Source organism: Papilio machaon, chromosome 4 (assembly GCF_912999745.1).
Source record: "Papilio machaon chromosome 4, ilPapMach1.1, whole genome shotgun sequence".
NCBI lineage: Eukaryota > Metazoa > Arthropoda > Insecta > Lepidoptera > Papilionidae > Papilio > Papilio machaon.
The window spans coordinates 4,006,265-4,034,160 of NC_059989.1; the positions used below are offsets into that span (position 1 = coordinate 4,006,265).

The 27,896-nt window shown below is 32.6% G+C and overlaps 1 protein-coding gene across 1 annotated transcript in view; it reads left to right on the forward strand.

The window, feature by feature from the left end:
- The first annotated feature begins 15,077 nt into the window (after nucleotides 1-15,077).
- Nucleotides 15,078-27,896, forward strand: part of LOC106718375 (BMP-binding endothelial regulator protein) — a 48,235-nt gene continuing 35,416 nt past the window's right edge. Inside the window, exon 1 of the mRNA XM_045686753.1 lies at nucleotides 15,078-15,431. The gene's annotated coding sequence lies outside the window, so the exon portion shown is untranslated. The remainder of the gene's footprint in view (nucleotides 15,432-27,896) is intronic.

Genomic DNA, 27,896 nt, shown 5'->3' on the forward strand with positions numbered 1-27,896 from the left:
TGACTCCAAATAAGTACTGGTAACTGTATTCGTCAATGAATTGATGACTCAATAAAAACAACGTACATTAGAGACTTCATTTTTTGTCATTAATATTGTATCTTGAAGTAAAGGAATTTAATGAGTAAGAAGAAAGAAGTTTCACTTCAAAAAAGCTTTATTTCCTTTATTTTCATCTTGGAGATAATTTTAAGAATAAAGCTTCTCCGCAACTTTTGCTGTTCTTTGTAAAAGCATAGATGTTAAGGCCACGTCAGTCCGTTTCGGGGAAGACGTGTGTAGTGTTAAAGCGATAGCCAGCTGGTGCTACCGCGAGCTCCCTTAATTGATGAGACTGATGTATATTAATAGGCACAAAAAGTTGTGACAAATACATTGTTATTCATATCCGGCATTTATAACGTATTTCGTTATAACTTGTATGATACTATGAACATTTTAAGGAAACATTGGTCTCTCTATACAACTTATTAAAAAAAATCATATTTCCTACACATGACTTATTTTCGTTATAAGCAAAGTACCTACGTGTGTACAAATAAAAAAAATGTCTGTCGGATTGTTCGCACGTCCGCGCTTGTTCCGGGTAATTTGAACTCCGGGTTTACTGAAAGGTAGCTTATGAGTGCGGGAGTAACTTATATTTCTTTTTAATTCCACGCTGGTGAAGTCGCGATCAACAGCTAGTAAGTCAAAAAATTGCATTATTTTTTTTGTTAATTTTCGTTCGGTGGTAAATGAAAGCTGCGATTACGTCACTAGTTAATAATTCGTTCAGCAAACGATATGGTATAGTTGACAATGACTCGCAGACTTTGTATTCCTTTTTCGACGCAGAGCTCATTTAGGCATGTGAGTCGTCTGGTTCGCACGTCAATTTCTCTGCCATCTAAAGTTCCATTTCAAATTACCACTTTAGATGTTATACAATTTCATTACACAGTAGTTTTAATAGAATTTTTATATAATGAATTCTTTATTGACGCAAGAATGTATCCTTGAACATGAGACATGTTGGGTAAATTAAAGATTTTTACTCATTAATAAAATATAGTTATTTTACAACATAACATATAACATAATCTATTGAATCCCCATTTTTTATTCCATGAACTTTAAAAAAAAGTTTCCCCGATAAATTTTACGGGTCTAATTTTTATATACTGTTTAAAATTTTAAGTATTATTTATTTACAATAATCATTTTATTAAAACATCATGAACAAATCGCCATGTAGCAATAATTTTAAAGGAATGGACGCGACAGAGTCAATTGTCTGGCGACGATAGCCCCGCAATTAGTTAATTTGATTCAATGTTGCAGATGTACACACATCCGACGACTTCGCGACCAACAAACCCGTTATAAAAAGAAGATAAAATCATCCAATATACGACAAAGAGACGCAATTAAACATTTATTATTTCTATGAATATCTCAAAAAATATATTTTAAGACATACAATTACACATACTATGACGATTGGCTCCACATAATTGGAAACATCCTACGTTTGCATTTATTTATTGCAGTAAGTGATTTATTTTACAATATTCAAACTAGCTTTTGACCTCGACTTCCATGCTTTTAAGTGTTGATGTGGTTTAAAGATGGTGCGAGCTGGTTTATTAAAATATAGGTACATGTTTTTTTAAATTATATATTTAGGAATATTTCCTCTGCCGAAACAAAAAAAAAATATCTCTTCAAAAATGTTATCCCTATTTTTTTAAGAAAATGTAAAGGATAACAGTATGTTCCTGCATTAGTGTCTCGGCAATGGAAACCCATGCTTTTACTAAGTATAAATACTTGATGTAGATCGTAGACAGCTAGTCGCGCAAAATGCTATTGTCATGGTGATCGCTGATTGCTGCGCGCTGTAAATCACTAACGCCTGTGACATTGGTTCTGAGTATCGATAATTGAATAAACTCATTCATTATTACTAAGCGGAGATACGTAATAAAAGCGGCCGCACAAGCAGCGCGATTGTGTTGTTTTACGACTCGAGCCAGCTGCATTACTTGGCTATCTTTATTAGAGCTGCATCGAGCACAGATGTAAGATAAAGTATTCATTGACCCGGACTTTAAATTGTCATGCGCTTCAAGTGTGAGAAAATTCGATTAATATGGTATTTGAGACGTACCAGTTGAATGTAACAAACCAAATTATCGTATTCTATCTAATTATGATTTATTTCCCATTTTACGCTTTGATGGAAACAACCACTATTTACAATATCTTGTTTAATAAATGCCTTCTACTAAAAGAGTTTTGTGATAAAAGTTACACTATGTTATAAACAATTTTAACCATTTCCACGAACTAGTCCAAATGATATCTACGCGAGCTATGTATGTGATCAAGGTCTAAATCACTAGTGTTTATTTATTTATATATAAAAATAATACTAGCAATTGTAATCAATCATTCATTTTATTATTGTTTTGCTTTACAATAAGCATTCTGTCTTCATCATAATATACTGTCACTAACGATGTCAATAAGTAATATCAATATCACAGCTCGGTAATGTAGTTTTATAAAGTAGTAGTAGTAGTAGTAGTAGTGTGATAAACTTATTTGACCGGGTGGGCTAAAGTGGAATTAAAGCAGTAGTCTTTTAATGTAAAATTCTATTCTGTAATTGTTTTTCTGAAATAAGTAACAAAGTACTCACCGAGCCAAATAAGTTTGTAGTATAGATCAATGATTGAGAAGAAATTTTAAGAACCAATAGCATTACTTAAATCTTAGTGTTTTTTTTGGTGGTGTGAGTCTAAAGACATACATGCTGATTCTTAGTTACATCTTTTCTTCTGTAATTTATTCGGTCATGTCTACACTATTATCGTTGGCGGAATGGTTCTTTTTACCATGATCTTATCGTTAATGTCGCAATCTTAAGGAAAATATGTCTTCAATATCATTATAGGTCTTATGAACGATTTGTTTCATCTACTGTCTCTATAAACGGCTAACTTGTATAGTTTATAGCGTATGACTAAGAGTAATGCAATGTTAGTTTAAGGAATGTGTTCCCATCTTTAGTCACCTCCACCTACTTAAATAATAAAAAAACTGTTTTCAAAACTATCTCGTTAAGCTATTGCAAGGAACGCTTAAGAAATTAAATTAAAAAGAATCAGCATTGAAATGAAAACATACGCAATGCATGAAATAAGTTAACTTGTAGGTATACGATTTTTTACGTATGTTTAAGAAACCTCTACGATGTCTAATTTTCTTTTCATATCTGTTATGCTGTGTATTTTAAATCCTTTGGTAAATCCATGGGCTGTGATCACTTAATATATCGTTAAATGATCATTAAATATACGTAATCCTTAAAATAAAAACAAGAATGTAAGCCGGTTGGATTTTACTTTGTACTTCGTTCGTAACTAAAAGTAAAACACGAAACAAAATTTAAAAGTTGATGTTTAAAAATCGATATAACTGTAAGGCAATAAAAACGAGATACTGCATCATAAGGAAAGGATTATGGACCGACTCACTGAAAGGGCATTGCACCAGATGACAGTAAATAGATTGCTGTGTTCCCTTCCAAATGCCAGTCTTGTCATCGATCTGCCTTGAGCTTAATACGTTATTGTTTCTGCAGACTAATCTCTTTGTGACGGGGTCACGTATGCCCCGATACGATTCCCGCAAATGACTGTGCGAACTGCGAACAGACTCTATCATTTTAAGACATTTATAGCCTTAATCATCATACTGAACATGTGAAAACCTTAGGCATTTTAAGGAATTAAACATACTTTTTGGTGGAATGTATAATACTTTTAAAATATTTTATATGTAGGTTCCTCATAGCAGTAAACTGAAATAGGTCGATGATGATGTTTTTGATGATGATCATGGTTTTATTAACTTCCTATTTTCATTCTTCTTCTTCTTGAGGTGCCTCTCCGACTAGCGAAGGTTGGCGGTCAGTTCTCCATATTTCTGTTTATTCCTTGCGAGGCGAAACAGTTGGGCGGCACTCGCAATTCCAGTCCACTCTCTGATGTTGCGCAACCACACACTATTTTCATTATTTTCTTATATGTCCACTGTTGTCTTATAAACAAAAATCTTAATCAATCTCTTTCGAGTTTTTTTTGGTAAAATCTCATTCATTTGTGTTAATTATCAAATATAATGCAAAATATGAATTGTAGTCACTTAACTGTAACGAATGATAAATGATTCAAAGTTGTTTGACCTACTTTAATGGAACTTATTTAGTCCAATGTTATGTCATTAGATGATGAAGCCAGCCTCGTCTTGACGAATGTTACGGCACGTTTTTAATATAAAGTTTAAATATCTTACATTTTGACTAGCATATTAGTGGCGATGGATATTGTCATCATCATATTGTTATCACTGGTAGCGTTCGAAAAGTAATCATTGGGAATTACTAAATAAGTTCTTCTGTCAGTGTACCTAGGATCTCTAAATGTGGAATCACATTTTTAGGCCATCGTGACGTAAATATATACAAGTAATGAAAAGTAATAAAACATAAGATCAAATAAAATGATTTCAATTTGTATTCAAATGCGTCGCACTAATTCTTAACTGAGAAAAAAAAGAACTGGACTTTGAATTTAGAATTGATATATAGACTAGTAGGAACTTGTTCGGTCATCGAATTGTTTATGCATGTAATAAACAACACAAGTCCTACTTTCGTTCTCGTGTTTTGAAGAATGGAGGGCGCCAGTGGCAAAGGTTCCGATAAACAGCGATACCTTCTGATAGCTTTCGTAATTTGCCGGATGTATCAAGATAATGGTTCTAATTTGTGTTATAATTACATTGTTAGACATAGTTCAATGCGTTATTCGCGCTAATGCAATAAATTAGTGCGCAGTGCGCTACAACGTGCGGAAGGTAAATTAAACAGCGCATACGAAATTTTGTACGCACGAGAAACGAGTTCGATGCCCTTATTACATCAAAACGGATCTTAGGAAGTGTGACTATACGAGTATCACAGACGCCCGCCAAGAAACTGATTGCCAGAATGTACGATACATTGTCAACTCTGACTTTGTAGGTCGTGATTAATTATTTATTATTGTGGGATAGAGTGCTTTGTGTCTATTTTATACTAATTAGGGTTCGAATATTTTAATGTAATAATAAAGTGTGTACCATGCATTAACATCAGAATTTATTAGCTCATACGATGTAGTTATTTAACGAGTGTCCAAAATATTTCCTGTCCTTGAACACCATCCACATCTAGCTAATTCCAGCCGTTTGTAATAAACCTTATATCTAGTGTCATGTCTGTTCCACAGTTTGAAACAAGAGATATACTACTACTCATTAAATCATAAGAAACTACATATTAAATCACTCTACTATTAATAAGATTCTATCAAGAAGAAAAAATAAAATAACTTCAAGTAGGTACTAAAATGGTGTGCCTCCTTTTTGCTCTTAGATAACCGAAATATAACAATATCCTTTGACATTTACGGTCAAGCGTCTGAAATAGTCGCCACCCACCAAGTCGCCTGGAAAGGAGATTTAACATCAATACAGTTTCCGTGGTACTAATTCAAAAATCAAATATGTTCGATTACCTAAAACTATTCCTAATTTTGCTCTTATTTACTGTCCTCAATCGGTTTTAGCTTTATTTAATCTTTTTATTTAGTTATCAAATAACAGTTATAAACTACGGTCTACAAAAGTTGAAAGATAAGAAGAGCTATCACCGTATTTGTGCTATAAAGAGTAAAACAAATATCCATTATTGTCTATGGGAAGCCAATGAAGTGGAATATTTGGTCCTGGTCACGTAAAAGCTCTCGAGGCAGGGCAATGACGACAGTGCACTAAGCAAATTGACGCACGACCGAGCCCACGCAGTTTCATTACACACTAACAGTAAGATTATCCTCACGTTAATCGTATCGATTCACAGGTTTATTTTAGCACGTGATACCGCTCTAAAAATAAACCGCAATAGTTCGCTTTACATTCAGATAAATTAGTTGCCTACTCTTAAATACTTCTTTGCGTGGAATTCCGAATGGGCGATTAAAGGCCGACTTACAAATAAACAAGTACTGTGAGGTATAATTAAGAAAAATACTTTTAAATTTTTAAATACGTCATTTGAGCTATGCATAGTTTAATATTAAATACAAAAACCTGGTTTAACAATTAGTAGATAAGTCTTAATAAATCGGACGGCATAACTATTTTAAAACTGTTTAATAGAGTAAGGCGAGTATTATGGATATTTTTGAAATAAAATCAAATAATAATAATTAGGGAAAGCTTCGATACGATCCGCTACGAAACTCAATTAAAAAAAAAATTTAAAGACCTTATCAATTGAAGGTCTGATTGCAATGGGTACATTATTAAAATGGGACATACGGAGAGTAATGTGTGCAAGTCTGGTATGTTTATCAAGCAAAGTAAAGTGATCCCAGTCAATTGAAACGTATCAAGGCTTCTCATCATTTATAGGCTGACTGACAGAGATCGGGAGGTTAATAGGGCCAATCAGCTGTTTAGTGTGCGTTGATTATGTTTGTCATTTTTTGTTCAATGATCATGTACAACATTTATTTGTTCAGTTCTGCAAAGCCATTAAAGCCTGTTGCGATATGTGCAAACGTGAGTAGACTACGATATGAAAGATCACACAAATTAAATATAATTGTCGTTGGTCTTTGTTCGCTGTAGAGAGTCGCCGACCGCGTTTTCCATTCAGTACATTGTTTAGCGGTGGAAATGTTCATTAAATATATGCGCAAAAAATTGCACTACACATGATGCCTCGTTAATCACATCTGATTCGCGAGCCGCGGTGCAATGGGAACACGATTCCACGTCCACAAAAAGTTGATTCAACTTTTGCGGTTCTTATGACGGCCGAGAGAACATATTTAAGTTAATATCTGAAAATATCTGTATGATCATATGTAACTACTCGATTTTTTATGCGGTCGAAGGCAGCGAAGAAGGTAATTAATTCATCGAATAGGGTTCCGCAAATATTAATTTAAATTATTAATGCTTACTTTAATATAAGTATAGAAAACTAAGTTAACGACTGGTAATCGATCGGAATTCCATTATTGAATATTAATAATTAATATTTTTCCAGATTTCTGAATTATCTCACATCATTATACTATCAATAGAACTAATTACCAAAGTTAGCGTTAAGTAGTTAGTTTTTCCTTATTGAAAGCTTAACTGATTACTCAAAGAACTAATAACTAGAGTTAGAGTTAAGTAGTTAAAGTTTTTCCTTATTAGTTGAATAAATAAAACAAACAAATGAGTAATAAGAAGATTATCGAATTCAAGTGGTTATAAATAGGCATTGTGCGTGTTTACATAATTTAAATGTACAAACAAGGCATTCGTATCGTTGATCGAATTAGGCGTCACCCTGCGCGCCGACGCCATATTGCCGAGAAGCCTTTGTCATCGTATAAGAAATTACACTTCGTATTAAATGAATAATACAGAGAAACGCCCACACGCTGTACACAATGAGACAAAAGCTCGAGACAGAGCAACGTATCAGATTTAATATTGCCACTGTTTATTAAGGGAAATGTCAAGATAATATTAATTGTACCCACATATCCGGAAACTAAGCACAAACGTATAGTTAAACTCTTGTTTACGATCGTAGTGGTCATAAATAATCGTATATGATGGATTTATTACTATATTTATATACATATATGCTATATATTTGTCTTACATCTACAGAACTGTGGCAATTTAATTAGTGAGGTTATTGAATCGTTGGGTTTATGTGAAAATGATTAGTGGTACGGACTCATTGCTTATAAACTAGTTGTTGAATGTTTATAGTCTCTAATATAGCATTATCTTAATGAGTTCTAGATCTCTTCACGGGAATCGATCGAAGATTAAACAAGCCGATTAATACGTATTAATTATACGTATAATTAATTTCACTACTTAAAAATAAACAAATGTATTGAGATTAATTCAGTTTAATAGTAATAAGTTTTTTGTTCTAAGTACGTATTTGATATAATTTTTGTAATTATCGGTATATAGATTGTAATTATGCGGTGCCTTTTGTGGTTTATTAAATACACTTCAAGTACGACTTTTCAATAACGACAAAAAGTATTGGATTTCAAATTCAAAGAGTCTACACAGAATAGATAAGCCTTGCCAGCACAATTCAATATTAATATTATTATTATAGTGTGGTTTTAACGCTTTTTGCGAAGCAATTATGCGAATTTTTAAACGTGAAAATGTCCAATTTATTGTCGATAACCCAAATATTTAGTTATTTAATACGGGTCTATATTATTTACTATTTCAAGTATTGCAATCATTAATTAAACAAAGATAAATTATGGTTACGCAGAATAAGTTTGTTTATTAAACGACAGATCAGATCTGACATTAGGACCAGGTGTCTGGATAATATAGTGAAGCGCTCTTAGGTGCACGTGCTGTAGTCGCTAAGCGCTTTATCTCAGAATGAGAAGTAACGAAAATGTATGATATAGCATAGCATATAGACGATCTTACATTATTGGACACAATCGATAGCTTAATACATCATACGTATCAACGCAAATCTTAAGTATTTATGCCAATCATATATATATCCAAGAACGTAAATCTATTGCTCTATCTATATGGCTACATACGTCTTTTTGAATAACGTTATTAATAAATTATTTTAACTTAATATGTTAAGGGAAAGCTAGTGTACAACATGTACAAAGAATTCTACTGAGTATACGTGAAGTCGAGCACCTTTCCTTATTTGTACATTGCAGTGGCTGATTTCTAGTTAAAACTGCCAACATTTACCTTGTTTAGATTTTATGCATAATCAAATCGTTTTCATGAAAGATGCACGGAAATCGTTTCGCATTCAAATAAAGAGCTTTGTTGTGTTATAATTTTATTAATTCAATAGAAATCCGTAATCCACAAAATTATAGGACAAGAGTGAATTTTTACCATATTGAAAGCTTTTTTATTTATTTACATAAACTAATAGCACAAACAACGTCAATGCGATTTGTCTTGTTCAATCTTGCTGACCGTACGCGTTGATTGACAGTTGAGATAGTTGCAATTAGAATTGATTTAATAATTTATAAGCTGCTATGTAGATGAGAAATGTCGCGATCGGTGGTAGGTTACTAGTTGTTAGTGATATTTGCATAAACGCCTTTTATGTGAGCCGGCGGGGCTGGCGCCGTGGCGCGCCATGCCTTGAGCGCGGGAAATTACACGGTTAGTCTAGGGACCTGTCAATAAACAACCATTTGACATATAATTGTCTCCTTTTTGCATACGCTAATGACGTTAACAGACAACGCAAACCTATTTTAGTTGTTTACATTATCTGTCACACCAAAAAAGGCAATAATGATGTTGGTATATTTGTCCAGAGAAACTACTACAGTATACACTATACCCAGTGATGATGTTAAATATAGCGGGATTTTTTTAAATAAGATAGCGCTTTAAGTTAGCGAAAAGTTAAGATAAAAGATATTTCAACGAAACAGCCGCACTTTGCCTTCTTTTCACGTTATTCAAGTCAACTGCGTACATTAACTGAATCAATCGTCAAATCTGACGCAACTTTTGAATAGTCTTTGTTCGATTTGTTTATAGCATTAAATTATGTGTAATGTCATTTAAAAACCACATCACAATCTAGGATTTCGTCTGCCAAACAGCTCTGTCCTATCTGGCAAACGATCAGATTTAAACTATTTATTACAATACATAACTTTGTCTTCAATGTGTTAGTCAACTAGTTTGAAATGCCGAGTCATGCTGCAAATTGTTAAGATTTCCCCTTTGTATAGAAAAGTGACTACTATCGTGGATTTGGATTGAAGCCAAGTACCGAAAGGGTTCGCCTTTTGAGCCACGAGTTGCTTCAGAGCATAGAATTTATGCGCCGAAGTTAAATTAAATACTTAAAGAAAAGACTCATTTCAACGCAAGCGATTTTCATTTCCGATGTTGGCACGAGTTTCATTTAAAATATCACTTGCTTTTATGAAACTATAAAGCTCTGATGTAATATATAAGCTTTAAATATATATTTTTTTATTTTAAAATATATAATTATAATTTGGAGATCTCAAATAAAATTTTAAATCTAATGTATGAGGTATTTAAAGAAGACTATAATTACTTACTGCTATAGTGAAGTGGCCCAAAGTGACTAACGCAACGTTGAGTAGGCTATAGAGATAAAGAAGTATTCAGCTTTTAACTAATCCATGACATTTGATTACTATGTTGTTTTACGCTATGGAATACTGATAATCAAATATTATTCCGTTTTATAAATTACAGCTGCACAAATTACACGGCGATACTAATGAATCAGAGCAATATCTAGACAATCAGTAAACAGACGTTAAATCATTATCGATGTGATTATAGACTGTGGTGTAGGAAGTTAATTACATCTTACTAATAATTATGTCTGAGATTAGATTAAAACCTGGATTAGATTTTTTTGTAAAAGACAACAAATAGACGAGAGATTTGCCTGATATTATGTTGATCAACATTTTGTATTAATTAGAGTTTCTTTGAACATCTATATATATATATAAAAGAAAGTTGAGTTAGTAACACTATTTATAACTCAAGAACGGTTGAATCGATTTGACTGAAAATTGGTGGGCAGGTAGCTTAGAACCACGAAACGGACATAGGATAATTTTTACCCCGTTTACTATTTTTCATTCCGCGCGGACGGAGTCGCGGGTAAAAGCTAGTACATAATATAAACGCATACTAATAATCTACCCTCATCTAAAGATGACAGATAGATTATCGCATGATGAAACAAAATTCATTTTTCGTTATGATGAATCAAAGTATCATTTTTGTAATAACACACAATTCCTTCGTGACAAAAAACCTAATGTAAATAAAAAAAAACAATTTAAACTTAGTTGAAATAATTAATATATTACTGTATATATGATTATAATTTGCTATCATTATAAAGAATCAAAACAAAATTAGGATTAACATCTAAGTATATACAAACAGTTAGTAAACATGGTTAGTTAATTTGTTCCGCGAATGGTTCGTCTACTCTTAGCTCTTAGGAGAATACTTATGTTAGTTTCACATGAGGGCAAAACAGTACTGTTATTGTATGAATCGCAGACACAGAGCAGCCCCCGTAGAAAAATTTCCGTTCAATTAGTTGTGTCGCTAGTAAAATTGGCAAAATGTAAATAAATAAATACAGTTAAAGCATATGACTTATGGAAAGTTATTGTCACTACCATATATTTGCGATTTTTCGATTAGCGATATCACAGAAAGCGTGAGACAAACTACAGTAGTGCAACTGTCTATTATTGTGCTCTTGTGTGAAACCAGCATTAGTGTAGCGCCAGCTTGTGTTATTACGTTGCCATTATCACTTTAGTACAGTTAATCACGTCGATCGATAATGTCAGATAAAGATCTCGGTCTTGCAACGCATCAAGTGTGAATTGCAAACCGCAACCTTTGTTCGTACTGCGCGCTCAAGCATTCCGTTAGACTACTTATATTATACTTAGCTTGCTCGATTCTTAGTCATATCTGTGTATTTTTATTTATTTATCATTAAATGAAATGTTATGTGGTCAAAATAAATATTATAAAATTACTTTTACACTCATAGACAACTTTTTTCTTTCTTTTATCTGCCTTTTTTCATTGGTTCTTAGAGTTCATAAAAGGTTGTAATCTATGTTCTATATTTATATATATTCTATACTTATTAATAAAATTGGAGTGTCTGTATGTATTATCGGAAAAAACATGTTTCGTATGCATGATGTATGCGCCCTGCTGTTATCGAAAAACCATTTTCTTTTCTGTCTGTCTGCAAGACCGCGTTTGTCCTTGTGATCTCTGGAACGGCTAGACCTATTTTAATGGGACTTTGACGGAAAAGGTAGCTGATACACGCGGTAGCTCATGTACGCGGGATTATCATAGTCTAAATTTTTTTTCTTTTAAAATCTGCACCGACGAAGTCGTGTGCTTCCACTAGTAATTATTAAAAACGTTGTTCATCTTTGTAGCTTTAACACTTTTAAACGATTAAAGTATTCTATGTTCTGCTTCTATGCATTCTATGCTTTCTGTTTCTATGGGTTTACCCAACTTAACGGTAACTTAGAAGGTAAATGTCGTATCCACTTAGTTACATCTCACATGTTTTAAATAAATTATTTCATAATTTGAAGTGTTCAGTGACGCGTTCAAACACTGTCATAATTTATCTGATATGATGAGATAAGGGGTTAACCACCCCCTAAATGGGGTAAAACAGTCAGACAGTGGGCGTTTGGCGCCGGCTTGGCCACGGCTATATATATGCAAAAGTGTTAACGGTATAATGTCAATAAATATTAAGGATTTAGACAATATCTCATGAGAGCGTTGTAAATATAATGGCATTCACTCACATGCATGCATATTATGTCCATATGTATGCATATCTTCAACATTAAGCTAAAACTAAAAGAATTAAATTTTTTTCCATGTAGTATTTAGTTTCTTATTAATATATATAGTTGTTAAATTAAATAAAGATATTTATCGTCTGGGACACAGTTTATTTAAATTTTGAGTATTAAATTTTACAGAAGATATTAGTAAAAGGAGATAGCGCTATGAAAATAAAATGACATACGTGTCAATTTAATGAGGTTCTATTTGTTGTTGTTTGTTCAACAAAAAGGGTATTGATGTTAACAGGGCAAAATAAAACCGTATTATTTTAAGTTTAATCTTATCTCGTAAGCTATTTGTGGGACAATTTACACGTCATGCTTATTTTGTATTAACTAAACGGGTAGGGGTTTTTTAAATAGTCACTTAGGTACCTAAGATGTTAAGGTACTCGATATTATTATGCAAAAACGAAGACTCTACGTCATTTGACTACAAACAATCTAGATCGATAACCGAATTATGATTGATAGTCAAGTCTGCCTACCTCATTTAGGTTCAACATTACACAGATATTTAATAAAATATACCCCATATCTTTAAAATATTTTTTCAGTAAGTTTTAAAGCAAACCTCTAAACAAAAGGTTTTAGTTCTTTTTCACGAAGACTCGTGGGACAGTACGCGACAAACGATTTCAACGCGAATGAGTACTTTGAAACGGATTTATTTCTTTCTTCGGTTTTAGATCTTAGTAAAACTGTAAGATCTTAAACCTTTATAAAGTTATAACGAAGATTTGCTTGTAATTTGCTTCGTAATTACATTATTTAAGTTATAAGGCTATTAAAAAACTACAAGAATGTAAGAATGTTTTCATTTAATTTTAAAAACAAGTAAGAAATTCTTTGACAACTAAAGAAATAGTTTAAAATAATCTTGAAAATATACATATTATCTTTAATAGATCTATGTCCATATCAGTCGTCGCTGTCGTTATAAATGTAATTTGGTGCACTAGCGACTAAAGACATTCACTTGTCCTTACTTTTCCGTATCCGATGCAAGCGCGATAGCATCGGCGAAGGGATTCAGTTAAGTAACGTTGGAATGGACAGCGCGTCACCTAACGCATGGCTGACCTCTTTTACGCTCAACTGCTTTTGTACGAAACATTCAAACAATTCGCACGTTATTTGATAACAAAAGTTGACTAATTTTAACAGTGTTAGACTCCAGCAACAACAACATCCGTTGATCGAATTGGCGGGCTCGACCGGTGAAATACCACGATCACTTAGAAGACAGGCATGAAGTGGAAATAATTTCGCGTTTCGTCAGATGAGTGTTCGTGCCGGAGGACTAATTTTAGTCCCCTTTCCCTTCCCACCCTTTTTTATAAGGAAGGGATGGGAAGGGGAAGTCGAATAGATGGTGGAGGGAACGCATAGGAAGGGCGTCCCCTCCTGTGCGTCCTCTCCTCCGTTGATTAAAGAAGGTAGGCAACGCATCTGCAATTGTGCATGCGTTGCCTATAGACATCCGCAATTGCGGATGAGATCGCTGCGAACGCTTCACGTGGCCACTTACTTGTCTACCACATAATGATGTAAAAAAATCTAAGTTTCGTTGTTAAATGTAATATAAAAACAAATCGCGAAAACAATCTTACGCCGTAATATATTTACTAATATTTTCTACTGTAAAAAGTTAGTTTTGATAAGTAACTTAGTAAGTAACGTAATCTAAGTTAACCAGATTTTGGCGTTTATTCAAAATCCCGCTCACGACGCGCCGCCGCCGGGGCTAACTAGTGCAGAGTAAGCCCATCATTTAATCATGGGTTACATGTAAATATAACACTTATTTATCGCAAATAAGATTTGTGAACTTTCTGTCAGTCAACATTAATAGATTATTATTGAGATAGACATTTGCACAATTATTAGATTTGCGTGTGGTCAAAAAGGAAAATGTCTTTTGTACAGGACATCGTGGGAGCCAGTTATCTAAGCGAGAAATATTTATTAGTGTCAAAACCGATAATAAATTGACCCGTCTAATGTGTGGTCTCGTAGTGTATTCTGTTGAGTGCAAAAATGTCATAGATAAATATCACTGAGTAGTACAAATGGAGATTCTTGAGGGATGTTATCTCACAACAAACAAATTGCCGAGATGTGTTAAAACGGTCCGTGTAATGTGTGATCTTTTAAACTACCTACTATTTACCGGCGTGGAATATTATATGATCATCGAAGCTAAGCTAGCAAATTATGTAAAATTTTACTGAGTTATCATTAATCGGATTTAACCAATTTTTGTAGCTTTTTATAGGACAATCGTTCACATTGAATTCAGCCACTTGTTACTACCGATGGTGAGCCACCGGTATAAAAGAAATGAATACGTTTTCTTGATGAAGAATAGTATCGCTTTCTCTTCCTTCTCTTTGAGCAGGTCACAATGCCTTGGACGTTTGATTCGTTGAAATTGTTGCATATTATTGCACTGTTGCATTTCGCACATAGATCGACTCGGAGTCGAAGCTCTGTTCAAGTGTTGAACGGAGTGCGCTTGAGGAACTGGTCCGGCGCACGCGCGGGGCAGAGCGGCGAGCGGCGCAGCCGAGCCGAGCGGCGACCACGACCAGCGCCAGTGCACGCGCCGCCTCGCAATCGTCATCTCGTCCGCTACCACGCTATCGCGCCGCCGTACGATCGATCGCTCAACCTAAAAAATAAAATTAAAAAAATAAATAAATAAATGATCCCCAGATAATTCACACCACTCGCGAGTTCCGCCACGTTCCGTTCTATTTACATTACCGAAGGTGCTATTTTCGTGTTACTACTTAACGGGCTTTTTCGGTGTACGAGTGAAGTTAATATTTTTCGATTGCTCAAAGCAGAGACTTCAGTTTGATATTTAAGGTAAGTTTTATTTTTTTAAGTTTTATGTATATGTATTTTTATTATGCAAATTTATACAATTAAAATATTTTATGCTTTAAAATCGGATACATGTTTAAGTATGCATACCAATGTGTGTATAATATTATATTAGAAAGTTACATGGTATGATCGAAACAAGTTGAAAATGTTGGTACACGTTGATATTTACTACTTAAGTGCGTACTTAAGTTGATGTAACTTTTCAAACAAGAAGTTAAATAACTTTAAACTTTTAATCAGACCTTAATACATATCCATTACACTGTTGAGTATCTTTGGTACTTAGAGCTTAAAGCTATCATTTAAATTTAATTAATATAATATATTCAAGTTAAACATGAAACAATGAACAAACAACAAACAGCATTTTATTTATTTTATGTAAGGGATTTTATGATAATTTAATAGCCCCAATTTGATAGAAAAATATGTCTTTATTTTATTAAGACCATGCGCTTGTCATATACTAACTTTATATTAAATTAATAGCATGTTTATCGTCATGTACATACATACATACAAATGTGTATGTGAACGGGGAAGCCATCCTCGACTACGTTGGAGATAACACGAATGTAAACCAGTTAATGATATCGTCCATCTAATTTAAATATTCCATTTATTATATACTATTATATATACATAAGCACGCAATTTATATACTCCATTACATATTTTTAGCATCTAAAACATGCCTTATCAAATCAATTGACACAATAATATTTTAACACTAGCGTAAAACTTAAAAACGTTTTTAAGAAACAATGCACATATGAGTCTTACAATTACTCTTTCAAATATTTAAAAATTAATTATATGCATGTCAATATTTTTGTCTATTTTTTTGAAAATAAATAATCAATACTGTTAATACTTGATTAATATAACATTTGGTATATACTGATCATAAATGAATGTATTCTTCGCTGTAATGAATTGTAATGATTATTCAGCAATTTGGGTGGCCGTAACAAAGTTTGACAATTTGTAAATTAAATCTTAAAAAGTAAAATTGCTGTCTGTTTTGATTACCTGTCCCCTATATATCTGGCAGGAAAGAATACGAATGGAACATCTTAATATTCAAAATCAGTAAATCTAAATATTTAAGTTACAACAGTTTATATACAGTTACAGGTTCGTGTATATAAACATATATAAAGTCATACATGATGTATGCAAAAATTATTCTTCTATTTTGTGTAATGGTTGCTATTGGTCTTAACATAATAATAAATATTACTTGTAACCCTTAAATTAGTACAGTTCTAATATTCCTAATCTTGGAGTTCCACTGCTAAATGTATCACAATTAAAAAATAAGAATTATAATGAAAACATGTTAACATGTACTAGTGTCTGGCTATAATTGCAACATTATTTCGTTTATCTTTTATTTATTAATAAATCACAGATAATAAAATAATGATTATAGTAAGCGAATAGCACAGCTGTCGTAAATATAGTGAGGTTGATGATTTGCAATTGAATCTGTGAATCATTACTTAGTTCTCGCAATAGGCCTTCATAAGCACAAACTTTATCAATCATTCGACGGAGACATGTAATATCTTGTACAGTCAGGTACTGCACACGTCTAGAGGAAAATGAAATATTCACTCATATTTCGTGAGACTATATCTAATTTTTTTACGGTTCCTTATAAAATTATACGCAAATATCCAAACGAAATTAATGCCTCGTCATTATGCCAGTATAGTAAGACAGTAGTGTTTGGCCTGGCATATACTACTGTGGCTCACTGGCGCCAGTTAGTGTTAATTATGTCATACATACTGTACTTACTGGCATAATGTAAGCCAGGCATAAATTCCAGTAATCTACAAGGGTAGACAGTAATTGCGAATATTTGAGTCTGTGCAATAGCACACTCACTCAGATGACTCAGAAATTTCGATCTGATTAATAAATCAGATCGAAATTTCTGAGTAAGACTGCCGAAGTCGTCATAATATTATAAATTGACACTTCATACGACTGTATTTGTACAAAAGAAAAGACTTCCCCAATGGATACTAATCCAGGATTTTATTCTAAATTAGTAAGATTAACCAACCATTTGACAATTATTATCATTACTTAATTACGTTCGTTATTAATTAATTTTGTAATTTGTAAAAAAAGATACATAATTATTCTTATTATAATGTATATTATAAATTCATTAACTTCAAATGTTATCAATACAATTGTAGTTTTTCGACCAAAACATTTTAATCCTTGTCTATCAAAAATACATTTTAATTTTATATAACGTCGGCAAATTATATGAAATAAAAATTGCTGAAAAAAGCTAATTAATGCTTTAAATTTCTTTTGAATTTTAATTGCTTTAAAAGTACATAATTATTTTTGAATATTTCTACACTAATAACTAATCACATAAAAAAAAAAAATATTGACTAGCGCATTAATCGAATTAACTATTTTTTTACAAGAACACAATTTACATAAATAAAAAAAGCTTAGACAAAATTTCTTTATTATTTCCCGTTTCGCACAAGATTTTTTTAATTTAATTAAAGTTGGATCTTAATACATTTGGTAAAATAAAAAGATTGCTATCACCGTAATATTTTTGTAAAACCAATGTGTATTTACGTATTGCCTCGAATTTAATTAATATTTTATTCAAATTCAGCAAAGTGCGGAAACTGAAAAGTTAATAAAGTTTGGAATTTTAATTTGGTGTTAATTAAATAAGCCAAATATTTTTAAAATAACGACGTATAAAATACGTATTACGTCAAAACCATCCAAATCTAAAAACCGGCCTACCTCTACCAATATGAAGCGTCAATAGCCCAATGGTTAATGGTACTGATTTCCGACCACGTGGACGAGAGTTCGAATCCCGCCATTCAACAATTGTCGAAAACCATATCTTAAAAAAATCCTCGAGCTTAGATGCAAGAAATATTTGTAAATTAACAAAAATAACTGCTCATATTTAAATAAAAAAATAAGCATGCTCGGTCCAAGGCTTCACAGACTTTTATTAGGAAGCTTTGATTAGAATATCGGTTTATGACCGCATTCAAAATCATTTAACGGTCACTAAATAGTAAATAAAGTAAATTTAGTATAAATCCACGCTAAGGTGCTACTTAAATAACTGTCAAATGAGTCTCAACGAGGCAGTACAACTTACATCTCAAAGCACTTTGTGAATTAGATGATCGTGAGAATGTTTTTATTATCATAGTTGACAAAATGTGCTTTAAGAAATTCTATATTACATCTTGTTATCGGTGAGCGGATGTTCCTCGAGGAACCATTAATAGGCTTTATTGCGAATCATTACAACGCAGTATATTTCTAACCGTCGAGCATGCAGTGCGGATAAACGGATATGTCAGGAGTGGCGTAGGTATCAAGAGAAGTGGAAATCCGTTACATCAATCTTCTGAGCATGACTGTAAGTACTTAACTTTTAAATTTTAAATTAAGAAAATAAAATGAAGTAGTAGTCTAGGATAACGGCAATATCTAAAAAGACAAAGTAGTTGAAATTATTTATTAAGTTAAAAGTTAAACATTACTATTCATCTCTTAAAAGTTAAGTTTTATGTCTTGTATCGAACGTGAAAGCTTTTTTTTGTGTAAGTAGTTACTTGGAAGTTTAAATCTGCGTAAAGTTTTCAGAAATTATTTTTAATAGATTTTAAAACTAATTTGTCGTTCCTATATTATTTAGAATTTCGATTTGAAGTATATTTTTTGCTAATCATTGGTACCTTGTGCTAGCGTAAGGTAGGATGTAGCAAGCCAAGGCCGAGTCTATGTACGTTAAAACTAGTGTAAAATTTATGTTATACTAGAAAATTAACCCGGAATTGTAGGGCAGATACAGGTTACGAAAACAACATTTTAAGAGTTCCGGGTGCAAAATAATAGTCCAAAATGTTTCATCGTTTTCAGCGAATCTGAGTCAGAGCAATCGTTTAACTTCTACGTATTCCATAATCTATTATTAATATCAGTTAAATATATCTGAGTATACATTGGGATAGGCAACACTTCGCGGAAGTGACGTTGCTATAAAATATTCTTTTTTACGTTATCAATGCGAAAAAATCGGACGGAAATATGACCGAAATAATATGATTGACTTATTGTATTGCAACTTATCACTGTGTAAATACATACAGTATGTAGTTATATGTCTTTGAAAATTTTTTTTTGTTTATGTATTTAATCTAAGCTAGCAAAATAAGCTTGCTTACACAATCATGATTCAAGCTGGATGCTGAAATTATAAATTTAATTCTGGTAGGTAACTTAAAGAAACATTGGTTATATACTTTTATCTTTGAATAAATCATTTACGCTCTTAAAACTTGCGTATGTAATCAAGTTTTAAGAGCTTTTTTAATTCCATTTTTAAGAAACATATAGGGAGAGTAATTTGAACGTCTCTTTAAATTAAAATGACTTGACTAGTTTCCAATATCTCCAACTATAATGGTAATATTTGCAAAGTAGTGATATATATTTATGAGGGTTGCGCCACAATCTTAAAGGTCAGTTTAAGTCTCCTTTAGTTGTAAATAAAGCATAGTTATTTATATGTTTTAACGTAATGAGTTTGAAGACAGCTAATTACCGAGTTCTTACTATATGGCTTTTAAAGTTTATATTCAAATAATATTTAAATATTCTATGCGATACTTTACTAATCTCATGTTAAGCTTCTTTTTACTAATAAGCATTTGAAACGAGCAGAAAAAATGAGGAAATCAGAGGAAGAAATAAAGGGTAGATAAAAGAGCCAACGACCGGTTTGAAAGACTACAATACCTATAAAATCATACAATATACCTAATCTCAGCTCAAGCTTAGTTAATATCGTGTCTAACTAATTACTTCAGTCTAAAAATATCTTGATTAAAATTGTAAATATAGTTTCAATTAAAAAGTGATCATAAGTTTTCGGTACATTTGATATTGCATTTAAAACACCTAGATTACACGTGTCCGATTAGAGTGAAATAATCTAGGTTAGAGAAAACAAGTGTACCTACTAATCTAATCGGCATACGTGCTCCGCGATCATCGCGTCATCGAACTTTTTCTTTTGAACATGACGTAGTCTTGGAATTTGCTTATCGCTGTAAGTATTTATTTGAGGAATGCAATTTATCAGTGCCTCCCTGAAGAGCCGATTGTTCTTTGAATGTCTATTGCCCGCTTATCGGCGCACGCCAATATCGTTACTCACCGCTAAATCACAAAAGATCCGACGGGCGCCTGTCAACTGATTATTTCAAATACGATTATTTTAAAAGTTTATTTACTTAATTTTCCTATCCTCTTGTCTAGATTACTTTGATTAGGAAAAAAACGTTGTGTTTAAGTTTATAATTTACAATATAAAATGATTTTCTTCTTTATTATGTTTTACTTTTACTTCTTACTAATATTATAAATGCAAATTTTTGAATGGATGGACGGATGGGTGGGTGGATGTTTGTTTGAAGGTATCTCAAGAACGGTTCAACGGATCTCAATTAAATTTGACTTAGATGTAGATCATAGTCTGGAAGAACACATAGGCTGCTTATTATGTTTTTTTATTGCAAGTGGACGGAGTCACGGGTGACATTTAGTTGAAAATAAAGATTAATAACAACACAACTAAAAACACTAATCTACGTGGATTTTATAGTGAATAGTTATTGTTAATGTAACTTTGTATTCGAATTAAAATCCTAGTCTATAAGACTTAGGAACAGACCACCTAGTCATCATAGTTTATCTTAAATGTAACATTTTTCTCATATCTATTTATTATTTTATGTAAAAGCATACATTATGTATTTTCTCGTTTGTAAATTTACTATCCAAAATCCATTTGAATACCAGTTATATATATGTTATTTTTTATAACACAGATAATCTTGTTGCGTGTTTTAGCAGATAAAAATACAAATGAGGGTTTTGTATATTGTGAAATAATTTTAATATTGTGTAATGCAATAGGAACAATATTGTTATACAAAATCATTAGTATAATGCAAATTTTAAAAAGTTATACTCTTATTTTTAAAGATAAAAGATGTAGTTTTTTTTAATTGATAACTCAAAAAATACCAATTTTTTTGACAATTGGAGGATCTTATATCAGTGACAATGCTTATAAATTATTTATCAACCTTGCAATTTATATATTAAAAAATTGAGATTCATACCTAAATATAACATCAAGTTTCTTGATTGGTGTAAACATCGTATGATTGATAATTCCAAAATGCGTAATTAAATTCAGCCATCTATAACACATTCAAATACATTCTGCCTATTAGATAAACTTTTTTATTGTCTAACGAATCTTTCTATTATATGTATATAATCTCTAAATTACTGAACATCTGAATTATTTAAATTTGTTAAATTATTTATTACGTTTAACATAACAAAGCATTTTGAATACAGTGATGTTCAGACCGACTATTGATTTATAATGTATGTAGGTATGTATTTATATATTTACAGTGTTTATCTTGTTCTTGACGATATATAAACTAGTATTTAAGTTATTTAAGATAGAATACCGTTGTTTGTGTAACTAAGGCATTCCATACATAAGGGTACGTAAATCTTCGATAGTATTATTCGATCCTTTCGTCGCGAGTATTGCGTAGCGTTCCGTACACAAAATATTTAATCGTAGACGCCAGTCGTCTTTTGAAAATGTCAACTGTACCTATAGATTTGTACCATCACTTGAAAATTACGGCGACTTTTTCGCGGCGACTGGCAACTGGCAACTGGCTTCGCACCCGAAGGAATAAAATATCGGCGACTTATGTATCCTTGTGTATGAAGGGTCTAATAGAATATAGTTTTTGCATTAGTAGAACGTCTCAATGGCATCAGTTATCATTAATATTACATAGATGCAATAAAATTAATAATCAGTTCGGGTCTGTTTCCGTACCTCGTAAACATTTTTGATAAGAGTTGCAGTGACTTGTAATATAACTAATACAAATGCCATTATTGATTTCAACATTTAATTTTCCATTTAATGATAATTTAGCAAATTACGATTAATTGAGCGAATGTGTTACCACAAACAAAACATTCATTAAATTTGTGTGAATATTTTTTTCTTAACATCTATATTAAGTTTAGGACTTAAAATGGTAACTCCATGTTGGCTACTTGTTTAAGCTATTCATTTATCTCCTGCCATTAAATATATGTATAGTTAACCTATAAAGTACTAATATAATTTCCATTAAATAACAGTAGAATGAACAGGATTTCGAATCATAACAAGTTGATAACATTAAAAAATACTATAAAGTATCGATAAACACGTTGTTGAAAAGTAAATTGCGGGAATAAAGAGGTCGGTGCGGCAGTCATTCATATTATTTAATTATAACTTGAATGAACAGCTCGCGACCCTCCTTATCACCGCACCGCAACGCACTCGACGCTTGTTTACCAAAGCTGTTTAGACTCGAATCAAATCAAAACGATTTCACAATGAAGAAATAATAGAGCAAGAGCTTGTGAGCACCACCTACGTTGACAGTATTGACAAACGCAACATGTTTCTATGCAATTAATTATGGATCATTTCACATAAAAAGTACCAAAATCAAAAAGATTACTACACGAAAGTTCGTTTTTTTGTATTTCATATCAAAAGAAATATTAAATTAATTTGACGATTGTTTATTTGAACAGCTTTAAAATATTGTTATCTGTATTTTTATAATTGTTAATCAAATAAGTATGGCAGGGCATGACATGGTTAGCTACCATACTTTTGGTGTACTTATTATCTATATATATAAAAGAAAGTCGTGTTAGTTACAGTATTTATAACTCAAGAACGGAAAGCTTAGAACCAGGAAACGGACATAGGATAATTTTTACCCCGTTTTCTATTTTTTATTCCGCGCGGACGGAGTCGCGGGTAAAAGCTAGTTATTAATAAAAGTATGTTGGTAAAACTCAAATCAATGTATTTCTTATTCGTTTCACTTTAAAAAAAAGTACATCGAATAAATTTTAACATTCCACAATAATCAAATAAACGTCACATTGAACTAAGACGCGATTTGTATTTAACAGGAAAAAGTACTCAACATGCATGTAATATGGTGGTAAATATACACGACTGCTCCGGCTTAACTTACTTTAAAATTGATTCACGCGCGTGTAGTTCACCGCAACGTATCTATGGGTATTGTTTTAACCATGTTCTGGGACGGTGGGCTTTATGACTTGGTGTTTAGTGTTATTATTGTGTGATGGCGATTGTAAAAAGTCGGTTTGGTCTCGTTGGCGACAATCAGGCTGCGTGGGCACTATCTGAGGCGACGGCGAGGTCGCGCCACTCACCCCGCTATCTCGACCACGCTCCGTACCACATTAGCTCTATTAATAATTCATCTCGTATCTCACCCTATTGTTGTGCGAAATTGTTTTCCAATCGAGTAAATGCACCTTAGATCACATGTACCTACTACATGAATTGTATGAGCCATACGTCTATCTAGTGTTACTGAAAAAACTTGCTTTAACCATTTATTTGTATGGTTTTTTTCTTAAAAGCATACGATATTATGCCTCGGCATATCCTCTCAAACTTTGAGTACTTATTTATAAAATCTTTTTATGGAGTACCGTACGCTGGGAACCAGAGTTGATTACAAATCTAAACACTGTATGTTATGTATATTAAAATAAAATGTCTGATTACTTAAGTAACATTAATTTTATGGAAACAGTAAGGTATGTTATTTTCTATCACTAATATTCAATCAAGCAAGGATAAGTCATGTTAATTCTTAACAAGACATTAGTAAGTACAGTCCAGATTACTATCTAACGCTTCCTGATTTAGATGCAATCCACACGAGCACTTGGCATATCATTATGCAATTAATTTAACCGTTTAATATTGCGTGTGCAACACCTAACCGTTAACAATTGCCTTTAAGCTAACGCAAAATTTATTATGCGTTGCATATCTTTAGTAAATATCAAAGCTACATTTAAATTACTTGCTACTTGCTAGCTTCCTATTACAATTGTGTATTTAGATTAGGTTGAAATTTACCTTGTAATTGTAGCTTTCTGTTTTCCGAGTTCTAACTTTAGTTTATCAATATTTACTGTAACGAGTATATAACCTTATTTTGAGACGAACCTCAATTACGCTTGTGTACAATTGAAAGTTTTTCTTAAGTTACCAATAAAAAAAATGTAAATATCATGTGTCAAGTGATTGCATGTTTTCAGATTTAAAGTTGGATATTTTATAATTAGTGTAAATTTGAAGTGTAAAATAAATGTTAGGGTAATTCGTGAGGTGATAGGAATGCAAGCGGAGGCGGTGGGGCCAGGACCGCGCCCTTCGCGACTGCCACTCCTAGCCAAACTCATCCGCCTTGCACTGCTTGAACATTAAGCCGATTGTTGCACCTGCGTGACTAATCAATTCATTTATACCGTTTGTTTATATTAATATATTGTTATAATAGAGTAATCACCTTTGGAAATCAATAGAAATTGTTGTGTTACTAATGACAGTTTAAATCTAGACGTAGTCTATTGTTTTTGACAGGTATTAACTTATTTTGTTTTCTCATGAAATAATTATGACAGTACGAAGGTTTAGAACGTAGTTTACAAATTGCGTAAAATTAAAGTAAAATTGCTCTCAAGACTTATACAGACATTTAAAGAAAAAAAAAATTATCGTTGGTTTTTGAGACCAAAATCCCTGTATACAACATATCGTCATCCTTCTCATTACCTTTGACAAAACGGAGATAACAATATGTTTCACAGGGATTTTGGTTTCAAAAACCCACAATTAATCTTACATCTAATATTTCTCTGTTAGAATAGATAATTTTATCTACGTAAAGTTTCAGGAATTAACAGATGATATTCTATACGTGTGTATATGTCGTAAACAATGACCGCGTAGGTTTGCGGTTAGCCCGCTTGTATCTACAAGACATAGACTGTTCTGTGTTCTAATTCCGGTTTAAATTTATATTATTGCTCGAATTTACATTAGAATTTCGTCAGCACATTCTAAGCTCGAGAAATGTGTAGCGTAGTTTTTCCGTTTTGATTTTCATTTTATAATCGAGACATAAACTGTTGGAAACTTTGTAATACTCGCTCTAATATTGTATTAAAAATGAAATAAAACAGTAAATTCTAACATTCACTAGTAATTGAAGTTTTATATGAAAGTGTCGTTTCAATAGATTAAGCTATTTTAACCATTTACCTTCGTACAGGTGTACACTAATATGTAAATTGATGTTGCAACATAACAAAAATACTCGTCGCGACCAGCACTGCCAGGTGGGAATTCTAACCAAAACTCCGGCCTTCCCTTTATAATTTGATACATTCGTTCCACATAACGGCACTTAGTTGAGCTGGAATTTAGTTAGGGAAATTGAAATTAACAATTTTTTGAATTTTTTTATATTCCATATTTTAATTTTGTACCTTTTTATAACCATTTCTGAAATAAATCAAATAGGCATAAAGAAATACATTACGGATTTTCATTCAAAACGTATATAAAATTTTTAGCAGAAATATCTTCTACATTTTTATAAAATATGGACGATATTTTTTAGATTTTTTTTACATTGATTTGAGACTATCCTCATTTTTGTTATAATAGTGTGGCTACTTATCGTGTTCCTACAATGTAATAGCAAAGCACAGCCGGCCGAGTTGCAGTGAACATCTCTCCTCGTGTTTGCGATGACCGTCTAATGGACATGTTGTGTTCAGGGCTGTTAATTCAATTAGCTACCGTGCCAGAAGCGCCGCAGACCAATCAACGGGCTTTATTGTTTCACGCCACAATATATTCTTTAATTTTTCGATTAGGTCATCGAGAATTCTCTTTATTGTCTTATTGATTAATCCTGTTAGAGATATTAATGTTTTACAACCGCACTAATCAAATTGTGAGAGCTAAAAATATTATTTGCTTTACTGTCTGCGATGTTGTTTACATCGTTGTTTATAGCCGGTGAGATTTATTTGTCCTGTAGTTAGTAATTTGGTGGTTACCCTACAGTTCATGAAGGATAACCTATGTTGGAAGTTACAAAAAATGACGTATTTTGTAAAAATTGATCAGCGTTATTATAGAGTATTAAGTAACGGCTTTATTTCTAGACATTAATATATTAATTTAAGACGGAATATTGCTAACTTTAGTAAAAAGGCTTGTAGCTATAACGCAACACGTAATAGTTTTTTGCTTCTATCGGAAAAGACATAACGAAGAAGAACGCAAATGTAACCTTATGCAACGTATGCCAATTTTAGATAGTAATGTAAAACTATATTTTAGTAAAGTAGTAAGAATACTTTTGTTTGGGTGAATATGTTAGCGTTTATGTACCATCCAAATTATCTCAGCAAACAAAAGGAAATTACAGATCCACCTTCAATATTTGCCCAAGATAAATTTCAGCACGGTGGCATACGATTATCGTTATGTTAATGAGATCATGAGAAATCCAAGATAACTTATCTCAGAATTAGCTTGGGAACTAGACTTAATTTCTCTATTTTCCTAAAAATAGAATTATGTCTACTTCAACGTTAGCAGTTTTATTAGTATTTTATAGCGCGTGTAAACGACTTATGTTGGATTTAGATTACGTAGGATTCGATATTTCGCTTTCATTTCTTTAATATCATACATTTAGGAATGTAATATTGAGTTAGTGTTGCAGATTTTCGATTCATATTGTCAGACTTTTGCACTATTATTAAATAAAGAGCTAGTTAACCAAGTTCGTATTTCTGGTGTCAAAAACAAGTTATTATTAATTATATATAAATATCACAACATTGTCTACTGCTATATAAGTCACGTGATATATTTATCGTGGAAATGCTTTAAGTAAGTACTGAGTGAAGCACGAACGGCTACCCGGAACTTCACCCCGCGTCGCTACGCCCTTGCCGATCATCGAACTTAACGAGAAATAAAAACCCGATCTCGTTTCGCGTGTCGCAGTGTACAGTTAGCCGTGAAGCATTAAGTAATCGGAGCCGAGCGTCGAGGTAATGTTGCACACGCGTCAAATGTATCCGAGAGTTTTTATTGCGGCCGATCAGCTCCCGGACTGGTATATGCGTGTTATGTCGCCGGTCCCCAGTCGCCGCCTCGAAAGAAATTCTGTGCGACGAGTGGTTTGCCTCACGGCGACCTTGCGCACCGCGTGCGCTCGCGCCGTAGTCGTGAAAGTGGGTGAGTCCGTACTGGAAAAAGAATGTTGAGTAGTAAGCTTTCGACTTAGTATAAAGTTGACTAAGTACGAATAAGAGATGGAGCTTTATGTTAGCATATTCTTGATATGTTCAAAACGTCTGTCTTCTTATGACGAATATAAAGTTTATTAT